The sequence below is a fragment of the Zonotrichia albicollis genome, chromosome 5, assembly GCF_047830755.1.
Source record: "Zonotrichia albicollis isolate bZonAlb1 chromosome 5, bZonAlb1.hap1, whole genome shotgun sequence".
In the NCBI taxonomy this organism is placed as follows: domain Eukaryota; kingdom Metazoa; phylum Chordata; class Aves; order Passeriformes; family Passerellidae; genus Zonotrichia; species Zonotrichia albicollis.
The window spans coordinates 35,399,268-35,421,179 of NC_133823.1; positions in this window are offsets into that span (position 1 = coordinate 35,399,268).

Genomic DNA, 21,912 nt, shown 5'->3' on the forward strand with positions numbered 1-21,912 from the left:
TTTTTAATCAATCCACTTCTCACATTAACACCCAGAAGGTAGGAAAGCTATTCTTCCTAAAACATTGAAGGACTCAATAAGAGTGGGAGTTGGTGAGAGAGAACCTTAGCATTCTCAGACATAATTTACTAGGTGCAATAAAATTATATTCCTTTATCTATGCACCGATATCTCTTAAGCCTTGAGCAATTTTCTCTCTGTTAAAGTAAAAATCAAGTTCAACTATAATTTTATGTAGTACATATAAAAAGTTGCACAAAATTGTCAGCTTAGTTGCAGTACTGTTGTCTTATCTGTAGAAAAATTAATGTAAGAGACATTTGGAAAAGGAGGCATCAAAGTGCCACCGAGTTTTTGACATTTTAACAATGATAGGAAATATTGTTTTCGTGAAGTATATATATTCTATCCTAACACAAAACAGAAATAAGTGGCTACTCTTGGTGAATTCTGTCATTTCAGCTGAGCTTATACTTCCATGGAGAAGCCAGTGTTATTTGTGTTATTTTTGTTGTCTTCTTGGTTAATTAGCATCTGTTACATCCTTCCATTTTGTGACTGCAGGGTATTGGAAACAAATATAAGCTTGAAAAATCATTCTTACTTTCATATTTTATTTCCCAAACCCCCAGATCTTTGCTTTTTAATTTCATCACCCACATTGACATATATCTACATTATTTGGCAGACTAATTTTGAAGAAAATGGCATTAAAATTTAACAGACAACTAAATGGATAATGTCAACTTATCTATGTCAAAAATAGCCTTTTGAGAAAGTATATGCATGCTTTGTATAAACTCTTAACCACATTTTTTGTGAACAATTTACAGGGAAAAAACCCCCAGTATTTAATTTGAACTGGTGGCATTGCTCTCCTCCTCTCATGAAAAATTATGTTTACATGTTTTTAGTGCCAGATCAAATCTTGAAGTAATTTGTGCTAAATCTATTCATTTGGGCTTATTCTTGTCTAGAGCATGATGCACTTGTTCTTTGAAATACTTGCTTTCCTAAATATTAAACCTAAGGCATTTATTCACCACAGGCACCTTCAGGGATTTTTTTTTAAAAATCTCTGTAAAGAGTACCTTGTAATTGGTATTTAATTCTTTGGCAAGTGTCTCTGGAGGCTACAGATGTGTGACATTTATTGTATATATTGATTTCTAAACTTAGTATGCTTATTAGACAACATCTGCAAAAGACAGCAAAGCCCCTGATGGTTTAATTTAAAAATAAATTATATAAAAAAATACAAAACTTAAAAAATCAGTGGGCTCCAAAGACTAGAAGAGCCCAAAATCTTGTCCCAGTAATTCTCAAGAAAATAAGAAGTGGCTTTATCCTAACAATTGAAGACATACTATTTGACATACTGTTATTATAGCATCCAAGTCTTTACCAAAACCTGTAAAATTATCCACTGCAAATAGCACATAATATTGCAATTAGTATTGTTTGAGTATATTAGCAAGTTATTACTAAAACTGATTAGTTTTGAAATGAGAGTCGAGTAAAAAATTAAAAATCCACGTATTTTATCATGAAAGGATGAGAATTCAGGCACTTAAGTATAAAAACTTGATGTTTTCAGATTAAAAAGAGCATGTGTGAAAACAACCTTTCTAATATGCAGTAATGATAGAGGTAGAAATCATACATTGCCTGATTTAAAAGAAAATAAATGCTTTCAGGTTTTCTGCTAAGTGTTTCAAACCTGATTTCGTAAATGCGCTTGAGTTTAGGTTCCTAATCTCAAGCCAAATTTTGTGTCAGTAGGACCCAATGTTCCTATGACTGCTTCTCCCAATCACACCCATACGAGCCCTCAGCAGGAAACACCTAGGATTGTCAAACATACCCAAATCCTTTGCTGCTCACACTAATTAGGGAGTATGCTTGGCCTTATTCATTGAGGCTGACATCTTTGAGGAGAAGGCATTTTTCTCTGAGTATCCACACAGAGATGGTGTCTGCTGTGCTTGTTGGGACAGGCAGTGACTAAGAAAGGCGCTTTAGTCTGTTTTCTCTTAACTGGAGGCAGAACTCCCGCCATGATACTGGCCCAAATGCCTGACACATGCAGCATTATGAGTACATACTTTTGATGCAGTCTAACAAGCCTTTCTAGGATTAAGAAGATACCAGGGTGCAAATATGTATTATATAATGTACCTCACACACTTTCTTCTCTTGCCTCATGCATCCCAACCTGAGCAATGGACCTCAGAAGTTAGCTGTCAGATTATTTCAGGATAATAAGGAGCTTATAGGATTAAATCTCATACACAGTTTTTTACTGGAAATATTTATTAGAGTATTTTGGTGTGTTTACTGAGGACACCAGAAAGGTGCTTCACTAGGACAAGGAATTTTAGATTGCCACAGGAATGTTTCAGCAGCTTGAACTTCAGGTGAATGGGCTGCTTCTAATTTGCAATCACACATGCCAGCTTGTCAAACTGCATCACACACCAAATTGCTATATCTATGAACCATGGCCAGGAAGCTGTTCTCTCCAGTAAATTTGTAATTTGCTCTGACTTCCTTTACATACAGAATAGATCATGTCCCCCTTTTAACTTCTTTCAAGCAGTGGTCTCTCTGACTCCCTTTCATGACCTATTTCATCCAGCTTCAGTCTGTGGGCAAACATCGAGTCATGTTATCCTATGTAGTAAATCCTAAAATCCAGGTTATTATACAGTGGTCTTTGGCTGACTCTCAAAATAATGTTTCACACTTCTAATAGCCCTCACATGTGCTATGCCTCTTTCTTGGCACAGAAGATATCCCTTGAATCTTGAAATGCCACAGATACCACCTCTAAAATCTCCCTGTTCCAGACTTTACCTCACAGCAATTTTCAGCGAACTATCAGACAAGGAAAATGAAAACTCGAATACTTTCAAAGAAGTTTGAATAGTATGAATTCTCCAAAAGGCCAAACACATCTGTTTTTTAATCAGCATTTGCACATATGTCTAACAATAAGCATAAAGGAAATGTATGCTGACAAGGGCATTCCATGACAGAATGAAACTGAAAAGTCAGCAAATATAAAGCTACTTTACTCCCTCAGGAGTTCCTGAAAAAGATTTCTGGGGTCATTTTTATGCCAACATGTGGCCTTTTGTAGTCAAACAATTCCATATTTTTAATCTAATTGTAAGGAGTCATTCAGGCTTTGAAAAGACTAGGTTTCTACAGTTATAAGGTTTCTACAGTTAAAAAAGTTTTCTTTAAAAAGTCTTTTAAATAGACTATATAAAATAAAATACATAAATAAGTTCCTTTTTTGCCCTGCTCAATGTAGTGTTGTTACCTGATTGTCTGAAAAGTCTAAACAAATTGGGGAAGTAATTTAATCTTTTATGTTCAATTCATTCATAAAAAATATTTATGGGGGAAACAGTGGCATGATTCACCCTATTTACACATTGGTCTTCAAACTCTTACCCTCAGCTGATGTTTTCTTTTTGTCTTTTTAGCCTTTTTGCCAAAAGGTAAGTCAGTAGCAGAAGATAATTTCTATGTGCTTACCCTACCTTAAGGACTGGTTTTGCCTCCCCTTGCTTCTTTGAAAAAGCAGGAAAGAAATCAAGAGGAAATACGCTTGCCTGAGACATCAGTAGCAGGAATGAGTTTGATAAGTTACAGTTGTTGCTTAGCCATTGATTTGGGCCCAGGGCTGAGAATCCCTCTGAGGATCTATGTGTCTGGCTTGATGTTCTCCTTCAAATGTGTCAGCAGGAAAAAAAAAAAAAAAAGTAAGGAAGATATATTAGCCTTCCCAGTTTTATGAAGTTATAAAATACGATTCACTTTTAGCCAGCTATAGTCTGCTGACATCCTAACCCATGGCTGTATTTGTAACTTGCTATCTGTATATTCTGGCAGATTCATCCCTTTGCAGACCCTTCTCAGGAAGACTGGTGAACAGCTCTGGGGAAAGCAGCAGAGAGCTCCAGCAGGTGTTAGGAATGTTCTCACAGGAAGACAAAGGCATTGGAGATTATAATTTTGGCTCTTCACAAATGCAGGATTGCAGTTCAGGGCCTTGTCCCCCTTAATGGGTCATGAGACAGGACGACAACCCAGTGAAACAATGTGTAGTGAAAACACCTTTTTTGATGTGAATAAAAAAATCTTCCCATTCAGTTTTCACATAGAAATAATACTTAACGTTTATCTTATTTTTTCTAATTATAATCACTTTTACATTATGGATTTGCATCCATAAGTGCAGTGACTGCATTTCAAGGGTCTGTTTAGGGCTGGAATCTTTCTGAGCAAAGGTTGTTGGAAGAATTACTGTGTATGACGAGAACATGTTGTAGAACATGAAAACATTAGCTTCAACAAAATCTTTCAAGAAGGTAGTTAGTTAGATTTCACTGAGTTTTTTCAATTTTATAAAGTTTATTTTCTGTGGACTGTTATGAATTTCCTGCACAGCAGCTAAATAAGAAAGAATCAAGAGTAGATGAATGTGAAATAAATACTTGCAAGGTATCTCTGCTATGACTTTAGAAAAAGTCTATTTTGTAATTACACAGTGATTAACAATTGTATTTGTATTTTCTTATCTCAGTGTCATAAACATCCCCCTTTTTGAAGCTGGCATTAATATGAGCTTTGAAAAAGAATACCGATAGCTCTTTTGAATGTTAACAATATTTTCTTTGAGGATTATGGAAATTAGTTTTAAAGTCTCATTAAATGATAATTTTTAAACCAACTGTAAAACTAAACTCTAAAAATTCTTAGCTAAAATTCAGACCAGTGGAGCATGAAGTTGGTAGGTAACACATTGTTAGATATAGTGTTCATATGTATATATTCTGTAAACATTTTATTTGCATCCAATATTTTCAATGTAATAATTGTCTGATATGTCCTTCAATCATTTTTATAATATATTTATGAAGAAATTTATATATTCTTGATCTTAAATAAAATTCTCACTTTTTTAGAAAATTAGACTATGCATCAAGAGAACATTTAATCTGATAGCCAGATACTGATAGAAATATAAGTAATTGGTTTTTAAGATAGTGTAATGGTATTTAAAAGATACTTAATTATAAATTGGATTCTTTAATCATCCTATCACTGCTTACAATCCTAGTACTGTAAGAACACTGTGTTTTCCATACAGACCAAATTTCAACTGTTCATAAGCTTCTTTTTGTTATCATGTGATATGTTAAACATGTGTCAATTGACTATGTCAAAATGTGTGTCAAATTAGACAGCCACTAAACAGATTTATTGTAAAGCCATTTAAAATGTCTTTTAAAGGAGCCAGGAGGGAACTGTGGAAATACTTGATCAATCACAGTAATATTAAAGAATGTCAGAAGTAAGCTTGTGGGGATTTGAGTTTGAGTGTCTACTTACTTATTATCAAAACACATGAAATTTCCTGCTGCATCTGAGAGGGAGAGAAATTGCACTAGTCAATGCATGTATTAAAGAAAATAAGAAAGCAGCAGCCCCCAAAAGGCAAATAAAACCAAGAAAGAAGTTGAAAGATGAAGATAACACACTATTCCCAGATGAATCTTGCAATATTTGTTTTCCATTCTTTTTTATTTATAGACAATTGGGTTCCTTCATAAATATAGAAACAAAATTACACTTAAATGAAGAAAAAAAGATAAATAACCTTGGACACTTTGTAGATTGTTTACAACAATCTGTTTCAACTGACTACTAAATCAAAAGCTGCTTTATTTAATGTCAACAGATTTCACAACTTGTGTTTCAGTCTAGAATTTATTAACTATGTAAATATTGTTAATTGTAAATACATTATTAAATAGAAACACTAAACAAATCTTCCTATGTTCACATTTCATTCTTCTTTGAAGACCTCCTTATTGTTTGCCAGGAATTACTTTTATACTTTGGAATATTTCAGTGATGAGTGAACCTTTCAAAAAAAGCACCAATGATTTGATTTATTTTGAAGGCATTCTCATTAAACTGTGTACTGCTATATTGAAATACATGATTACTCTAAAAATGCTGACACAAATATTTTTTCGTATTACTCTCTAAGTTTGTTGATTTTCTGTGAATGTTAAATCAAGGACATGAACATACACTTCATCTGCATAGAGATGAAGATGCTTCATATATTCATTATTTCTTCCTCTGCTGTCATTTTTATGTATATAGATTTTTTAAAATAAATGTAGGAAGCAAGTTCTTAATAAAGCTACCAGTTTTATAAATCTACAACACTGTATTTTTTTGAACTTCAATTAGAGCAATAAACACCTCTATTAGCAATAACTGTACTAATAGACTTCCCAGTGAATATTTCAGCACAATTGAATAAACTAACACTAACATTTATTTTTAGCCTTGATGTGCCTAACTTTTAGTTGACAGTTTTTTTTCTAATTTAGCACCTGCTTAACGCATTTGTAATTTTCTGTGAAATAGCTGGAACAAAGTTTTTTAGGCTTGTTCTCAATACAAATTATTCCTTTTCTTTTTTTTTTTCTAGATGGTATTTTTCAGATGAATATGAACTATACAAAAAGGACTTTCTGTGACTATAAACAATTTTAGAGTGTGTTAGAAGTATGTAGACTGATTTAAAATACATTTTAAGAGAGATTTGTTAAGACATTGGTCAGTTAATGTTTCTAAAGCCACGTACTGTAGGTACTCATGTTTTACATGGCTGATTACACACTGATCTGCTGCTAGTGACTGAATAACTTTTGTTTAACTGGAATACCATATCCCAAGGGTGTAAATGAGGTTAGACTTCATGATGAATATTCTGGTCTTTGTGTCTGATTTTGAACATTTACATACATGAAATTGTCAGGAAAGTTACAAAGAAAGTAATCACTAATATTCTAAAGAGTCATATTGTTATTTAGCATATTTTTTCTTTCAATCTGTAACCAAAAAATTGTATCAGTTATCATATGTGGTGAAAAAAATTTAAATGCCAACATCGCAATTACTTTTAGTATTATGATTTCTCCAGTAGTTTTGATTTCTTCACATGCTGCAGAACCCATAAACAGAGAATTTTAGCAACTTTATTCTATTTTAAACTTCTGAGTTCTCCATGCTCTGATAATGTCATGAGGATTTAGGCACTTTTCCAAATTTTCTGAATTTTTTTGATATCCTTCATCGATATCATAAAGGTAATTATCTGGTTATTTGTCAGATGTTTAACTGGGGTGTTTTGTTTCTATTTCTGGTTTTGGTTTGGTTTTGTTTTTTGGTATTTTTTGTAATTAAACCAATTTTGTTTTCATTCTTCAGTTATCACTACTTCTTGAATCTCACCTGGCAATCTGGGAGGTAAATCAGCATAGTTCTTTGGGTGTCATTAATGAAGGCGGTTTTAGAGAGCACTGAAATTTCTTCTAACTTGAATAGTGCTAGTTACATATGCTCACTAAGATTTTATTTTAACTGGAAAGCAATATTGTTTTACTTATCCTCGAAAGATGGTTTAATCCTTTGCCAGCCACAACAATGCAGAAGGTTTCACAGCACCACTGATTTCTTCCAACACATATCTACAAATAAGGCTAATCATTCTTTGAACTTCCTTCTGCAATTTATGAATAGCTCAAATATTTTGGGAAATGTACAAAAACAACAATACTATCTATCAAGTTTTTATATTTGAATTCCTTAACTTATCTCAAGATTTTTTCTTCATTAATTTCTTTGTGGTAACGCAGGCCTTTACTTCTTGAATAACACAGTTTTGGAGAAAAAGAAAATCTCTCCTTTAGCAAAAGAGGTCTCATTAATTCTACTACTAGCAGCAATAATTTCTGCACTAACATCTTGCATGCAATTTGTACCTCCAAGCACTCAAATGTTCTCTTCATTCTAGAGGAAAATACCGATGATTTAAAAGCTGGTAAAGTGGAGATTTGCATATTGTCACAAGATAAAAAAGGTGTGGATATTTATTAAAGAGAAAATGAGAAAGGCTATTAGAAATGAAAGGATACAGAAGCAGGGCAAAAATTAGTGGAGACCCTGAGATATCACTTTGACAAAGATAAGAAAGGAAAAAGGTAATAGATAGGAAAGAAACAAAGAAGCTGAGATGAGCAGGATTATGCAGTACAGAATTGTCTTTCAACACAGTGCAGAACAAAAGCATCTGACTTACCAAATGGAATATGTTTGTTCAAACACAGAAAATAGCTGGAAGCTCAAGCACTGCTTATTGGGTTTTGGTTGAATTTTATCATATTGGACCAAATCCCTAAGCCCCAAGTGATGTGGGTTCTGCTTGTGTGAGAGACTCTCATTAGCATAGCACTGCTACAGATTTTGTGTGTGTTTAACAGCTTTCAAAGTAATTAATTTTATCTTGGAATGAAAGCAAAACACTTTGTTATTTTGAGTGAAATAGAGTCAGATTAGTTGATCCTCAAGTTTCAAGTTAGTCCTTCTAGTCAGAAACAAAACTGTCAAAAATCTTGTAACAGAAATCTTCACAGAAATCAATAAATCACCGCAGAACAACTTGAACTTGAAAACTATGCTTTTTGACAGATTACATGTTGTCAAAAGTATTTTGGCTATTTAAAATTCAGCTAAAGAGTTTCTGTGGAGTTGTTGGAGTTGGAGTTCTCCTTCCTTTACACTCTTCTTTGGAGGCCTGATTTCTGAACAAAAATATCTTCATTTTTGTTTTCTGCAAGCTTAGGAGGTTTGAGATAACAGGTTTCTGTTACTTGATCCAAAAGAAGAAACTCCGTCAAAAGTTATGTGAAGCAAAAATACAGCAAATGATGAAGAAACATTTGGAAAACTATTTTCATTAATGAAATACTACCCTGAAAGATTTAAAGTGCCTACATCAACTTCTAGCTCACTTCATTCATATACATAGTAAGAAATGTAGATATCTTTGAACTTACTGTATAAGAATACTGGATCTTCACCCTGCCTAAGGCTTTTATGCAAAGAAGACAAAAATGCACAGGTATGCACACACACACACACACACACACACATATTTTTTAAACTCGTGTCTGTGCTTTCAATATTTTCAGTAATTGTTTTTTTCTTTAAACTAAACTGTTGAGGTAAAAATAATACAATGATATCATATGATACAGATATTACAGAAGCTTCCTTGAATATTACAGAAGTCCCTGTGCTTTAAGTGGCAGATAATGAGGCAAACATTTGTTGTTGGGGGTTTCCACGGACAGCACAGTCTCTTTCAGTGTAGCCAAACACTAAGATTAGTTAGAATTTACATTATGGCACCAGTAATAGGTTTCCATACTGAATATACTTTTCATATGATTAAACTTTCTGGTTATTATGTCTGGTATTCAAACACTGAAAACCATGATAACACATGCAATAAATATTTTACCTAATTACCTAAGAATAACTATTTACAGCGCATATAAACAAATATATTAGATGGACTAGAGCAAAATTAACCAATGTAATATGCACTCAAGCCTGTATATTTTTTTAAAATACCGAAATGCCAAAATGCCAAAAGTACATTTAGAAATGTAGAAGGCACAGAATATGCTGCTCCTTTATGCAGCTCTCATAATTTAAAATTGAATTTACATGTGAATGCTTCTTAGCAGTAAAAATCCATAATTTAGAATTATATATGTAAATACAGAAAAAAAATGCTGTAGCATCCTTTGCTTTGGCCTTCTCCATTGGGTTTAGAGCCACTTTCTGGATTAATTTTTAAAGATCAGGAAGGAATCCTCAGGACTGGCTACATAAAAAGTTACAGAGGATTAGAATGTTACAAGAAGTGTTTGCACAAACTCCACAAAAATTTCAATTAATGTTGCAAAGTTTTAAGATAAAATTTTGTTTGATGTTGTGCAATAATCTCCCTGAGATAATATAAAAAATGCTATGGACATTAACCAAATACAACGTACATGTTATGGCTTTGAAAAGACAAAAGAAATAATATTTTTCTTCTTGTTTATAAGCAAGTACATTGTTCTTCATTCCTATTAATACTTATCACATAAAATTGCCTACAAAAATCAGTCAGGTTGCATCAGTATAAAGGCAAACAACTTATAATGAGGCATGAAAAGCTCTTTCATCACTTTCTAAAACATTAAAAGAAGAAACACTCCCCTTAAGATCTTCTGTATTCTTTTAAATCCTTTAATACTCAAAAGTTGTGCTTCTAGAATAAAGAACAAAAAACCCTTTTGTGTGATTGCTTACAAAAATAGTATAAATATTAATTTTAATATAAAACTTTAATATTTAAATAAATCAAAAAAATTTTATAAATCAAAATGTGCATTGGTTTTAAAGTTTTAGGATATATATAATTTACTAAAAACTGTTTTCCTTTTGTTTTTAAATTAGGTTTATACCTCATACTTTTTTTGGGGGGGAAAAATTACAAAAAATACCTAGAGTATATAAGACAATCTTTTCTGGATTCCTCTAGTAAAATAATGTAAAGTCACAGACTTGGACTGATAAAACCAAGGATTTCCTTCAAGTGAATACAGTAGTATGTTGAAGAACTTGGTGTTCCACAGAATCACAGAACGGGTAAATTTGGATGGGACCACATTGAATCATCTGGTCCAGCTTCCCTGCTCAAGCAGTGTCATCCCTGAGCACAAGGCACAGGATTGTGTCCAGATCGTTCTTGAATATGGGGGAGACTCCTCAACCTCTCTGGAAAACCTATTGCACAGTCCTATTGAATGCAGGGAGCCCCCAACCAGGGAATGACTGGCATCTGTCTCATGATTCAGAATGCTGAACAATTGCTTTATTAAACTATACTATATTACATTAATAGTATATTATATTAAAGAAATACTATACTACAAAGAGATACTAAAGAAAACCCGTGACTGTCTCCAGACTGTCAGGACACCGCTTTGACCCAATTGGCCAAGGATACAAAACAATCCTCAGCAGAATCCAATTGACAAATCTCTTCAGGTAAACAATCTTCCCCAGCATATTCCACATGTGCAAAAACAACTGGAGCAGCAAGTAGAGATAAGAATTTTTTTCTCTTTTTCTCTCTGTGCTTCTCCAGGAAAAATCCAGGAGAGAGAATTATGTTTCTCTCTGTTCAGAGAATGTGAATGCCACACAATCCAATGCTTTTCCTAATGCACCCCAGGACACCATTGGCCTCTTGGCCACAAGGTCACACTGCTGCTCATGGACAGCTTGGTGTCCACCAGAACTCCCACTCCACCCTCCTTCTCTGCAGAGCTGCTTTCCAGTGGATCAGCCCCAGCCTGTGCTGGTACATGAGTTTATTCTTCCCCAGCTGCAGGACCCTGCAATTGCCTTTGCTGAATTTCAGCTGGTTCGTCTCTTCCCATCTCTCCAACCTGCCAAAGTCCCTCTGAAGGGCTGCACAGTACCCTGGGGTATTTGCCACTCCTCCCAGCTTTGTGTTGTCAGTCAGCTTGCTGAGGAGGCATCTGCACCTTCATGAAAACATTGACAAAAAAGTTAAAAGATAGTGAGCCCAGTGCTGACAAAATATTGTATGTCAGTAATCTTTTTACCTAAATTTCTGCAAGATTCTTCCCCTCAACACTGACTTTCTTTTCTGACAGCTCTCAAAACCTTTATCTTTAGAAGATGCCTTCTAAATGCTGAAGTACTATTTGAAAGAATGCAAAGTTTCTTAATTTTTTTTTAATTTTAAATTTATTGTATAAAACCAACATAAATAATAAATACAGTTTAATAATATAAAATTTATATAGCCAGAACACAGAACTTATAATTATATCTTGACCAGTTTCAGGAAAACTCTTTTTGCTACTTTTGTGGATTTGGGTAGTGTAAGATATTCCTAATGTCTTTGGGGCATTGTTTTATATCAGGACATATGCATTTCCAAGGGCATCCAGTTTTAAAGAATTTCTCTTACTTGTCTTTCAAGGCCCATGTAGAAGTCTGTTCAATGAACACATTAGTTTGTCCAACAGAAAAACTTGCTTTGGTACATAAATTTATCTTTTTTGCAGCCATCTTTGCCTTAGGAAGCCCCAAGGCCATGCAATTCAAATAATATCTGAGAGCATCGCTTTGGTTCCTTAAGTTTCAGCTGACAAGGTGCCCTTGGTGCAAAAAAGCTTAGAGCATCAGACTAACACAGTTTTAGAAAACTGTCTTTGAGAAAACAGAAAGAAGGGATATCTTTGGGAAAACTGGGAGGCCATTGGACTTGAACTCCCATATTAAGTCAGGTTAAACCCCTCAGTTACAGCCAATGAAATGTGCACTTTAGGGTGTTAATCCACGCCAAATAAAAATACATCTAAATGAACAAACAAATAAACAAGCAAACTTCCCCAAAGTTGCCTTAGGGCATCAGCTTTGTTCAGGTAGCTCTTTGCTAGGATATCCCAATGGCATAAATGAATAATAAAAAGCAGTAGACAGACCATATCCCAGGTGGACCACACACACATGAAGTGAAAGATAAAGGAGCTCTGTTTTCACGCAATATTTTGGGGGTTTTTTGTAAGGGAGGATGAGAATTGAAAAAGAAAAAATAAATGGATGCTAATAAATGCAACTTGAAACAGAAACGAAGAAGGCAGAAGGCACAGCAGAGGATGAGGATAGGAAAATAGAGGAAGAAGTGGTTAAAATAAAGAAGGAAGGAAGGCAGATGATTCAACCGGGAATGACATGAGGTCCTCTGTATATTATGGTATTATACACCACAGCAGAACTGTATTATTGTCAAATCCCATATTATACGTATAGTAACACATTTACAGAAAAAATTCTGATGTAAGCTGACTAAATTTTTCAAAACAGAAAGTAAAAGTTACATCTTCAAAAGATTATGCTTTTACTGAGATATAAGAAAAGTATGCAATTATAGATCAGCCAGAACACAAGAATTATTAATAGAATAAAATACATGGCAAAAGTAGCTTGCATTCAGGCAGCTCATATGTAAAAGCTGAATATACAAATTAGCACCAGAAAGGATTCCCATATTTTATGTTTGTTGATTCTTGTAGGAATCATGGCAAATGTCTTTACTGAGAATTATGAGAGACAGATGAAGGTAGAGAAGGAAAAAAGAAGAGGAAAGATTACTATGACAAAAAAAGACATTAAATCCCTCTTTCTAGTCCCATCTTTAGAATAATGATCATAAAAATTTCTTCCTCCTTCTTGAATTAAACCAAATGTTGATTATGCAATAATCCAGTTCAGTTTAAGCAATTAACTTCTCCAATAATTGGTTGCTAACGTCCCAACAAAAATATAAAGATTTTGCTGTTGTTGTAATCCACTTCTGTTTTATTATCCCATGTGATTTTTTTTTCTGAAGATATGAATGCAGAAGACACTGAGTTTTCCTGTCTAATATTTAATCTCTGTCCTTATACAGAATGTAAAGTAGAGTGTTTCCTCTCAGGAACATCCAAAAGTAGTTAGCAATTACTCTGGAATTTGCTTTGTGAATCACACCATGTATTATTTAAGCCAGATGGCAGAGAGTTCTTGTACATAGGTAGTAAGTATGTTTATCCCACAGATATTTACCACCTCGAGCAATGCCATGAGAGCTTGAGTGGGAAGGGCAAAGGACAGTTCTTCCCACCTTGCAGGATCAAGCAAACTGATAATACTAAAGAGTGAGATAAGCACTTGTGACGTGTAAAATCTGGGATATACTAGCAGTCTTACTGATTTTAATCATCTTCATTGAGTAAGGAAATGCTTCAGAGAAAAAATGTTGTTCCAAATTAATATATTTAAAATTTTAAGGAGCAAAGCTGGTATTATCCCAAGTATCCCATTCTCGTGGCTTGCAGAATTTTTATTTAGCTATAAGCTAGTTGCTTTAAATTAGAATTTAGCCACTGTTAAGAAGAGATCAGAGCAGACATGAAGAAAGATGACATATGCATTTTTAATTGACTTTTCTGAACATGAGGAAATAAGGTCTTTTGAAGTGAAAACCTCAGAAAAATAGACTTCTCTTAATATAAGATATTGATTCCTTATTTGGTAGTAACTGAGGCAAATTAAATGTTATCTGCTAGGTGCTGAAAACCTCAGACATACAGCTTTCTGAAAGAATCTTGAAGTGTTTAGAGAAGAAATATTATGGTGTAGTTCTTCTCAAAAGCATCCATGTCATACATGCTACATAATACTATTGCAGGAAGTAAAGAAAAGTAATATGTAAATAAAGAAAGTAAATTGTAAAAAAGCATTCTGAATTAATTATATGTGTTTCACAGTAAATCTGCCATCCTTGTCATATTCCTAAACATTTGCATTTACAATAATCTACTAAGAGAATGAAGATCAAATCTATATAAAGACCATTACAGTATGTGTAGATTATAAAGAATATTTATGTTTGTATCATATCTGTTTGTATGCACATTTGTATATACAACACATGTAGAATATACATAAAGTGTAAATCATAATGAAATATAGCATGTTTTAAAGGTATTCAGAGAATTAATAATATAATTTTAAAAATTTACATCAGTTTCAATGCTTTGGGTGTACATTAAATCCTGTGTATCAGCATAAATGGAGAAATTAGAAAGGAAGATTATTAGAATAAGTATTTCTTGTATGTGCTTTTCATACATATTATAATAAATGAAGGAGCATTCAGTTGAACTTTTACGTTTATTTCAGTCATTAACTTTTAATCATACAAACACTTGCAGGGGCCTCTATTGTTTGCTAGAGGAAAAATAGAGCCTGCTTCAATGTATCTACAGGGTAAACCAGAAAATTCTAGGTGAATTATTTAACTATCCTTTAACACTTCTAAATCTGAAATGTCTTCAAAGATCACAAAGAATGCAAAAAATGCTAATACCATCATGCTAAAATTGTATATATAGAGAAAATCTACAGAAAAAGTCTATACTCTTTGTAGTTATTCATTATTCTATTTTTAAAAAAACTGCTGGTGTTTAAACTCTTTAACACAATATTTCTGCCAGACAGATAATCAATCCATCTCCTTTTATGATCCTGTTACTTATTTCTCTAATTCTTCGTTAGCATGTCATCTAGAAACATGAAGTACTATTTATGTTTTAGTGTTACCAAAACCATTCAAATTATGCTGAAAGAAAAATGGGAAAAAAATTATGATATTCAGCTCATTAGGTGAAGCCTCTATATTCAGAACAGTGAAAGGAATTTAAATCCTGGAACCATCTGCATAAAAGTGGCATCTGAGTGAGACTGAGAAAGGAAGTATTGAAAGGCTGTTAGATAAATGAAGGATTAAGACAAGGATTAAACCCTGGAAGACAGATAGCATGAAAATTCTAGTACATGGTGCAGGTCATAGCATCATAGAATATCTCAAGTTGGAAGAGAGCCTTAAGAGATCAACTTCCTGCTCCTCACAGGAGTACCTCAAACTAAACTACATGACTAAGAACATCATGCAGATGCTCCTTGAACTCTTTCAGGCTTGTGGTGCTGTCATCAGGCAGAAGGAGACAACCTAGAAGAAAGGGGGAAATGAAAACAAGTTCCTGCTTGGAGCAGCAGGAGAAGTTCCTTCTGGCCTCCAGTACCTTTGCTGATGCCCTTTCAGAATAAAGGGTATGAGGCTCTTGAACTTGATGGTGAAGATGAAACTCCACCCTAGGAGTATCCCAGAGGAAGTCAGTCAACTTCAGAAAATGATATTTCATGTATTTAATAACATATTAAGGACTAACACACAGTTTTATAATAATTTTTTTCTTCTGTTTATCTTGGTTTGAACTCAGATATTCTGCTTTCTCAAGAGCTGCTACTGTCTCCACTAATTATGCATTGCAAAAGCAGGACTACTTTAGGAATACCTTGGGCTTTGAATATAGGTGGTGTCTATTAGGTGGCTTTATGATTCCTGAAACCATAAAGTAATAGCAGGGACGCAACCTTAGCAGTCAGTAAATGTAGATGTCCCCAAGCAGTCATTATAGACACCACTGCTTTATTTGATGGAGATAGTTCTTTATTTGTGGCTGAAGTATCTGGCTCAATATTAATTGAGAGTTTATTGTGAATGTATTCAAATGGTATGAACCATATTTCTCCATAGAAGAAGATGATTTTCTTAGAAGAGTACAGAAGTTTTTGCTTTGTGAGACATAAAATGGCATAAAAACCAAAACAAAAAAAATCATTGGAAATCTATTAGAGATATTGTATTTTTTAATATAATGTGGTTTCCATCTTGGTGAACATTTTTGAGGGGATGGGTTAAAATACTTATGACAATAAAATGCTTGGAACAGCATAAACACAAAGGCAAGTTTGCATATTTTTGCCATATTTCAGTGATATTGAATTTGAGTACTAAAGATGCATACAATATGATTATTTCTAGGCAAAAACATGTAAATGTAATCCTGCCAACGTTTATGCATGTGCTTACTCAGGTCAGTGAGACAGTGAGACAGTTTATGAACTGCAGCCAATAGGTCTATTTTTATAAGCAGTTACTACCCGCCATTGTGCTCACTACTCAAAGGGTAATGGATTATTCATGGCAGCAAACACGTAATCCACTAACAAATGATGGCAGGATGGGTCTTAAGACCATTTGCAGGATTCATGTTGTCCATTATTAAATTGTCTCTCCAAGTGAAATGAAGTTTCAATAAGAAATGGGTTGCATAGGTATGGAGTAATCAATGGGTTTTGAAGCTTATCATTTTACATAGCATTAACCTCTATGGAAGCCTGGACTTCATTTACAAGGTATTTTTCAAACTAAAAATATGTTTTTTTCAAACACTATCAGAAAAATAAGGTTGAAAAAAAGCTGAAAATGTTAACATCATTGAAAATAAATTCACTTTGTGTCCTTTCAATTTTTTACATATACTATGGTGAACAAAGCAACTCATCATCAGAGTATCAAAAACTGATGTGAACTAATGGGAAATGGGTGTAATTTGCAGCAATATATATATGTAAAGTATATATATTTTTACTGATTGGCATCATGCCATAAACATCTGGCTAACAAGAAAATCAAACAGTGCTCATATTTATGTTGTTTAGATATTAGTAATGTTGTAGTTATAGCTATGATGGTCAGAATGTTCTTGAATGAGAAGGTTTGTACAGAAAGATTAGACCAGATTTTGCTAGACCAGCTGAGAAAGACTGAGAAAAATGAAAGAATTGGTGGGTTTTTTTGAATGATTGTCCTCAGACCCCTAAGCCAAAACCTCTGCTTATTTTCTATTTTGCTGGAGTAGCTATTAGCTGTTAATTTGTCTTTCAATCCACACTTCATTCCTTTCTTTCTCTCTATGTGTTAAAAGTGGTAAATCTGATTGAAGATCATTTATTTGTGCCTGGAAATGTAAATCCAGCTGCATGTTCCATCACCATACAGCAAGGTGTCAACTGGATCCAAGAAGAGCTTTGAAATGCTGACAAACCACTTTTAATCAGTTTTTAGTCAAAAATATATAGAAAATAGTACCTATTTATGATTTAAAAATAAAAGAAAATAATTATTCAGTAGGTTTGGAGTTTATTTCCAAGAAGAGGTGAAGAAAAAATAAAAATATTCTAATAGATTATATTTAAAAATTACTTTTACTATCCATGAAAAACCACTTGCTGTCAATTAGATTGTTAGTAGAAAGAAAATATGTGCCTCTCAGAAAAGTGTGTGCAGTGATGCAAGTTCCTTTCTACCACCAAAATTAATATCCACCTGAGACCCATCATTCAAAAGTGGAAGCCTGTAGAATGTATGCAACTGCAGGTTTATCCCCTGCAATTCATTAAAGTGTCTTCTAGGAGTAGAGAGTTTCTGTTTTTATTCAGAATACAAAGAGTATATACAAAGCCCTAAAGAGCAGTCAAGAGACTTGTGGCTCTAGGTCCCAAATTCAGAAGCAGTTTAATCCTTTTTCATAAAGTGAAGCACATTCCTACATTTTACCTTGTCCTACTCTGTGTTTATCAGAAATGTCTGAAATACTGATATTGAAGAAGATAAACACCGCTGTAAAGTTATGTCATAAATCAATCAGAAAAACTGAGAGCACTAAAGCTTTGTGCAGAAAACCATCAAAGGAGTGAAGCTGTTAAGGGTGCATTGAGCTGTGGGTGAGGAAACAAACTGAACTCCCAAACACAAGAATCCTGTCTTACCAAGAAGTTTCCAGGTGCACTGCTACAATAAGAGACGCAGCCTAAAGGCACAGGGGCTGCTGGTGATGCCTAATCAAAGAGAGGAGCAGGTGCTGTGCTAGAATCCCCCTCAGGCTCTGGAGAACCACGCTAGAAATCTTTGCAGCCACAGTGTACCACAGGGAGGAAATCATTGCTAACGTGTGTTTTGGGTAAGAAAGTGAGGCTAATTGTATTTGTTATGTCAAGACACGGTGTTGGCAAAATGAAAGCCGGATGAGGATATATTTTAGGATGTGAGTTTATTCATACCTTCATACCCAAATTATCCCTTTTTAATGCAGCTCCAGACTTAGTTCCACATATTTAGTCTTAAATGTTGCTCATAAAGATCTTGTGAAAAGTCAATAGAAGCATATAATAGAATTTCTAACGATGAAGCATAATTTCGTAACATTTTCTATGATGCTTCAACAAGATAAATTGCATACATGTAAATACACATCTGGGGTTCATAAAAGCTTTAGGAATGCATTCCACAAAGTGTTGCTTTCAAAAGTATCATTATGTTTCCTCTCACTTTAAATTCAAATAATTTCTGATGAAAGGTGTTTGTAATTAACAGAAATGGATTGGGAACTAAATGAAAGTGAACTTTATGTGAGTCAAGGGAGCAAGAGTAGAAGCAAAAAGCTAGCAGAAGTAGCAGATATATATCACAGCACCCATAAAACCTGCTTTTGTTTTCTAAAAATACACAGCAGGGCACTGATGTTTATAAAATATGTTTGAAAGTACAATACCATTACAGAAATGTAGAAAGGTACATGCTGAAATCGGTGGTTAAGACCATATCAGGGCATACTCAGCAGCAACATCATCAACATTGCACTTCAGATCTTGTGCAAATCAGCATGAACATTACACAAATTCATATTAAGGTATGTTCAGAGTAATATCTTGGACTCTTACTGTTGCAGCTGGCCCTTTTCTTTTATGCCTCCTTCCTTTCTTCATAATATTTTGCAATATAATGTGTGAAATTTATAGTTCTCATAAAACAGAAATTGGTCCTCCTAACTTATGTGTAAAGCCAGATTATCCTATGGTGAAATCCAGATCACAACAGATGTTCACATAAGCAAACACACAAAATGTGCATGAAATCCATATGAAAAAACTGCCTTTACACAAGCTCTAGCTACCTTGAAAATGTGCATATTTAATCTATTTCTTAATAAGAACTTCACTGAACAGTTTGCTATCGACTTTTTTGGTAGTGAGGCTTCAAAATAAATGCTGTCCTTCTTCCTATTTCAGCTTCCTGGAAAATCATATATGCTTGAAAAAATTGACTAAACAGAGATTTCTTTTTCTTTCAGGGTTTCTGATGTTAACATCTTAGTGTACTAGCATTTCGGTGACCACAAGAGGATTTTCAGTAACTTTATCCATATATGATTTAAAACTTGAGTTTCTCTGTGCTATTAGTCACTTTCAGTTTCTGCAGAGCTGTTGAAAAAACTGTGGATCTTGCATTGCAAGATTCTTATCTCTAGAAAGGACTAAGTTTGTTGCTACATACAATTTGTCATAGGGAGAATACAAAAAACTAGCACCTTGTTGTCACTGAAAGTAAACACATGAACCCAAACCCTTTCTGAATATTAGAATTTTTGCATTAGAAATTTGGCTAGGAAGAAGCCTCATATAAACAGTATCTCATTTAAAGAAATTATATTCTGCAATTAGGCTGGCTGCTGCATAATAAGAGCACACTTTAGGAGAAGACTATATGTCCCGTTCTGTGCCTTTATGTTGCACGCAGTTGTGGGTCTTAATAGAGCTGCACCACCTGTATCAAAACTGCTGGTTTATGCAGACCCCAGGAACCATCACCCAGGGCAGTCAGGCTGTGGTCTCAGCTCCTGGTAGAGACTTCTTCTCAGAAACACTACAGAAATATGAAATACACGTGAGGAACTGGGTTAAAGCTCACTTGAGACTACATTGCTTCAAAGAGTATTTTTGGAGACATAAACCTGGATTCTGCAATCCTAGTATTGCTTGCATAGTCCAAAGGAGGAAAATTATTTTTGGATACCTGATGCTTTGGGCTGTATACAGACAAGAAAATTTCCAGACCAATATTTCTTTCACCTGAAGTAAGGCCAGTCAGTAGCACTGCAGAGTCTTACATCAAATATCTCAGGGTGCAGCAGTTTTAAAAAAGATTTAAAGTGTTTATTTCATGGTTATGACTGGCTGCTACTGCTGGATTTTAGAGACATTATTCTTTAGAAGACCACAGCCTCTTCCTGACTTTTTTGAGGACAACTTTAAAAAAGGCTGGATATGGCACTTGGTGCCATAGTGTAGTTGAAGTGTTAGGACATGGGTTGGACTTGATGATTTTGAAGGTTTCTTCCAGCCTCGTCATTCAGTGAATTTTGTGAACTTCCTGACAGGCTGAAGTGCTATCAGACGTAGATAAAAGTTTAGGAACCACACTAAAAGCATGATCCTAATTCTTATGTATCTTCTCTCAAGATGAACAAAATGTTTTTCTTTTGCTTTTCTTTCTTTTCTGTCTCTTTTAGGCAATTTGAACATCAGATGACAGGATAATATTTCCATATCTAAAATGACTTTAGCGAAATTTGTCCTGGGAAGCCCTCATTAAGGTTGTGGGCTCTTGTCAGAAAAAGACATTTGGGTATAATTCAATAGCAAAGAACTCTCAGAAAGCCTTCAGCATTTACAAATGCAAAAAATGGAGAAATTAATCAGAATAGACTAGACTAGACTAGACTAGACTAGAATAGAATAGAATGGGAAAACTGCTGGACTTGTCAAATTCTTGCCTAGTAATCTACAGGTATGAGAGACAGAAGAAAACAAAAAAGAAAAGCAGCATTAAATGGTACAGGAGAGGAGAAGTCAACATACGTAACAGGGTTGAAATGGACCTGCAAAAAAACCAAAAGTGTTGCTTCCAAGTGTTAGTGCCATACAAATATTTTATTCTGTTCAGAAGAAAACCTGCATTTTTTATTACTTACATAGGTGGTCACTCAGCTTGACAGACATATACCAAAATTTTTTTTCACTGGCAGAAAAGGAAATAGAAATTAGAAAAAAATAGTCTACCAAGAAGATAATTGATTCCAAAAGAAAAAAACCCACCTTGTCTTTAGTGCTGTCTGTTGACTGATAAATCATAGATCAAAACCCCTCCTATAAAATATTGAAGCAAGCCTTATACTCCTCAAGCATAGATTAGCACTTTCATGATTTGCACATACTAAAGACCACTTGAATCCAAAATAAATTCATAATGCTGTGCTGGTGTCTGATTTTGTTTCAATTTTATGGTCATCTGCTTATAACAACTCCAATAATAATATTTCTGAAAAGAAGATGAACATTCATAAAGAGTGCTTTTAAATATGCAAACCATAGGAATTTTCACTTTAACAGATGCTTAGTTTTACTCCCTTATAGACCTCCAGATACAAGCCAGATATATGGTCAGTGGCTTATATGTCTAACCTTTTCAGCATACAAATCACCTTTAATCTTTAATAGATTTTTTTTTCTACTTTGTTTTCTGGAATAATTGACTATTGTTTTCAGGCAGCAAGATTACCTTTTTATTCTGCAGATATTCCTTCTGTTAAAAGACTTCTCTTCTCAGTTCACAAATGACATGCCTTGTTTTTTGCAGTAAAACGTACACAC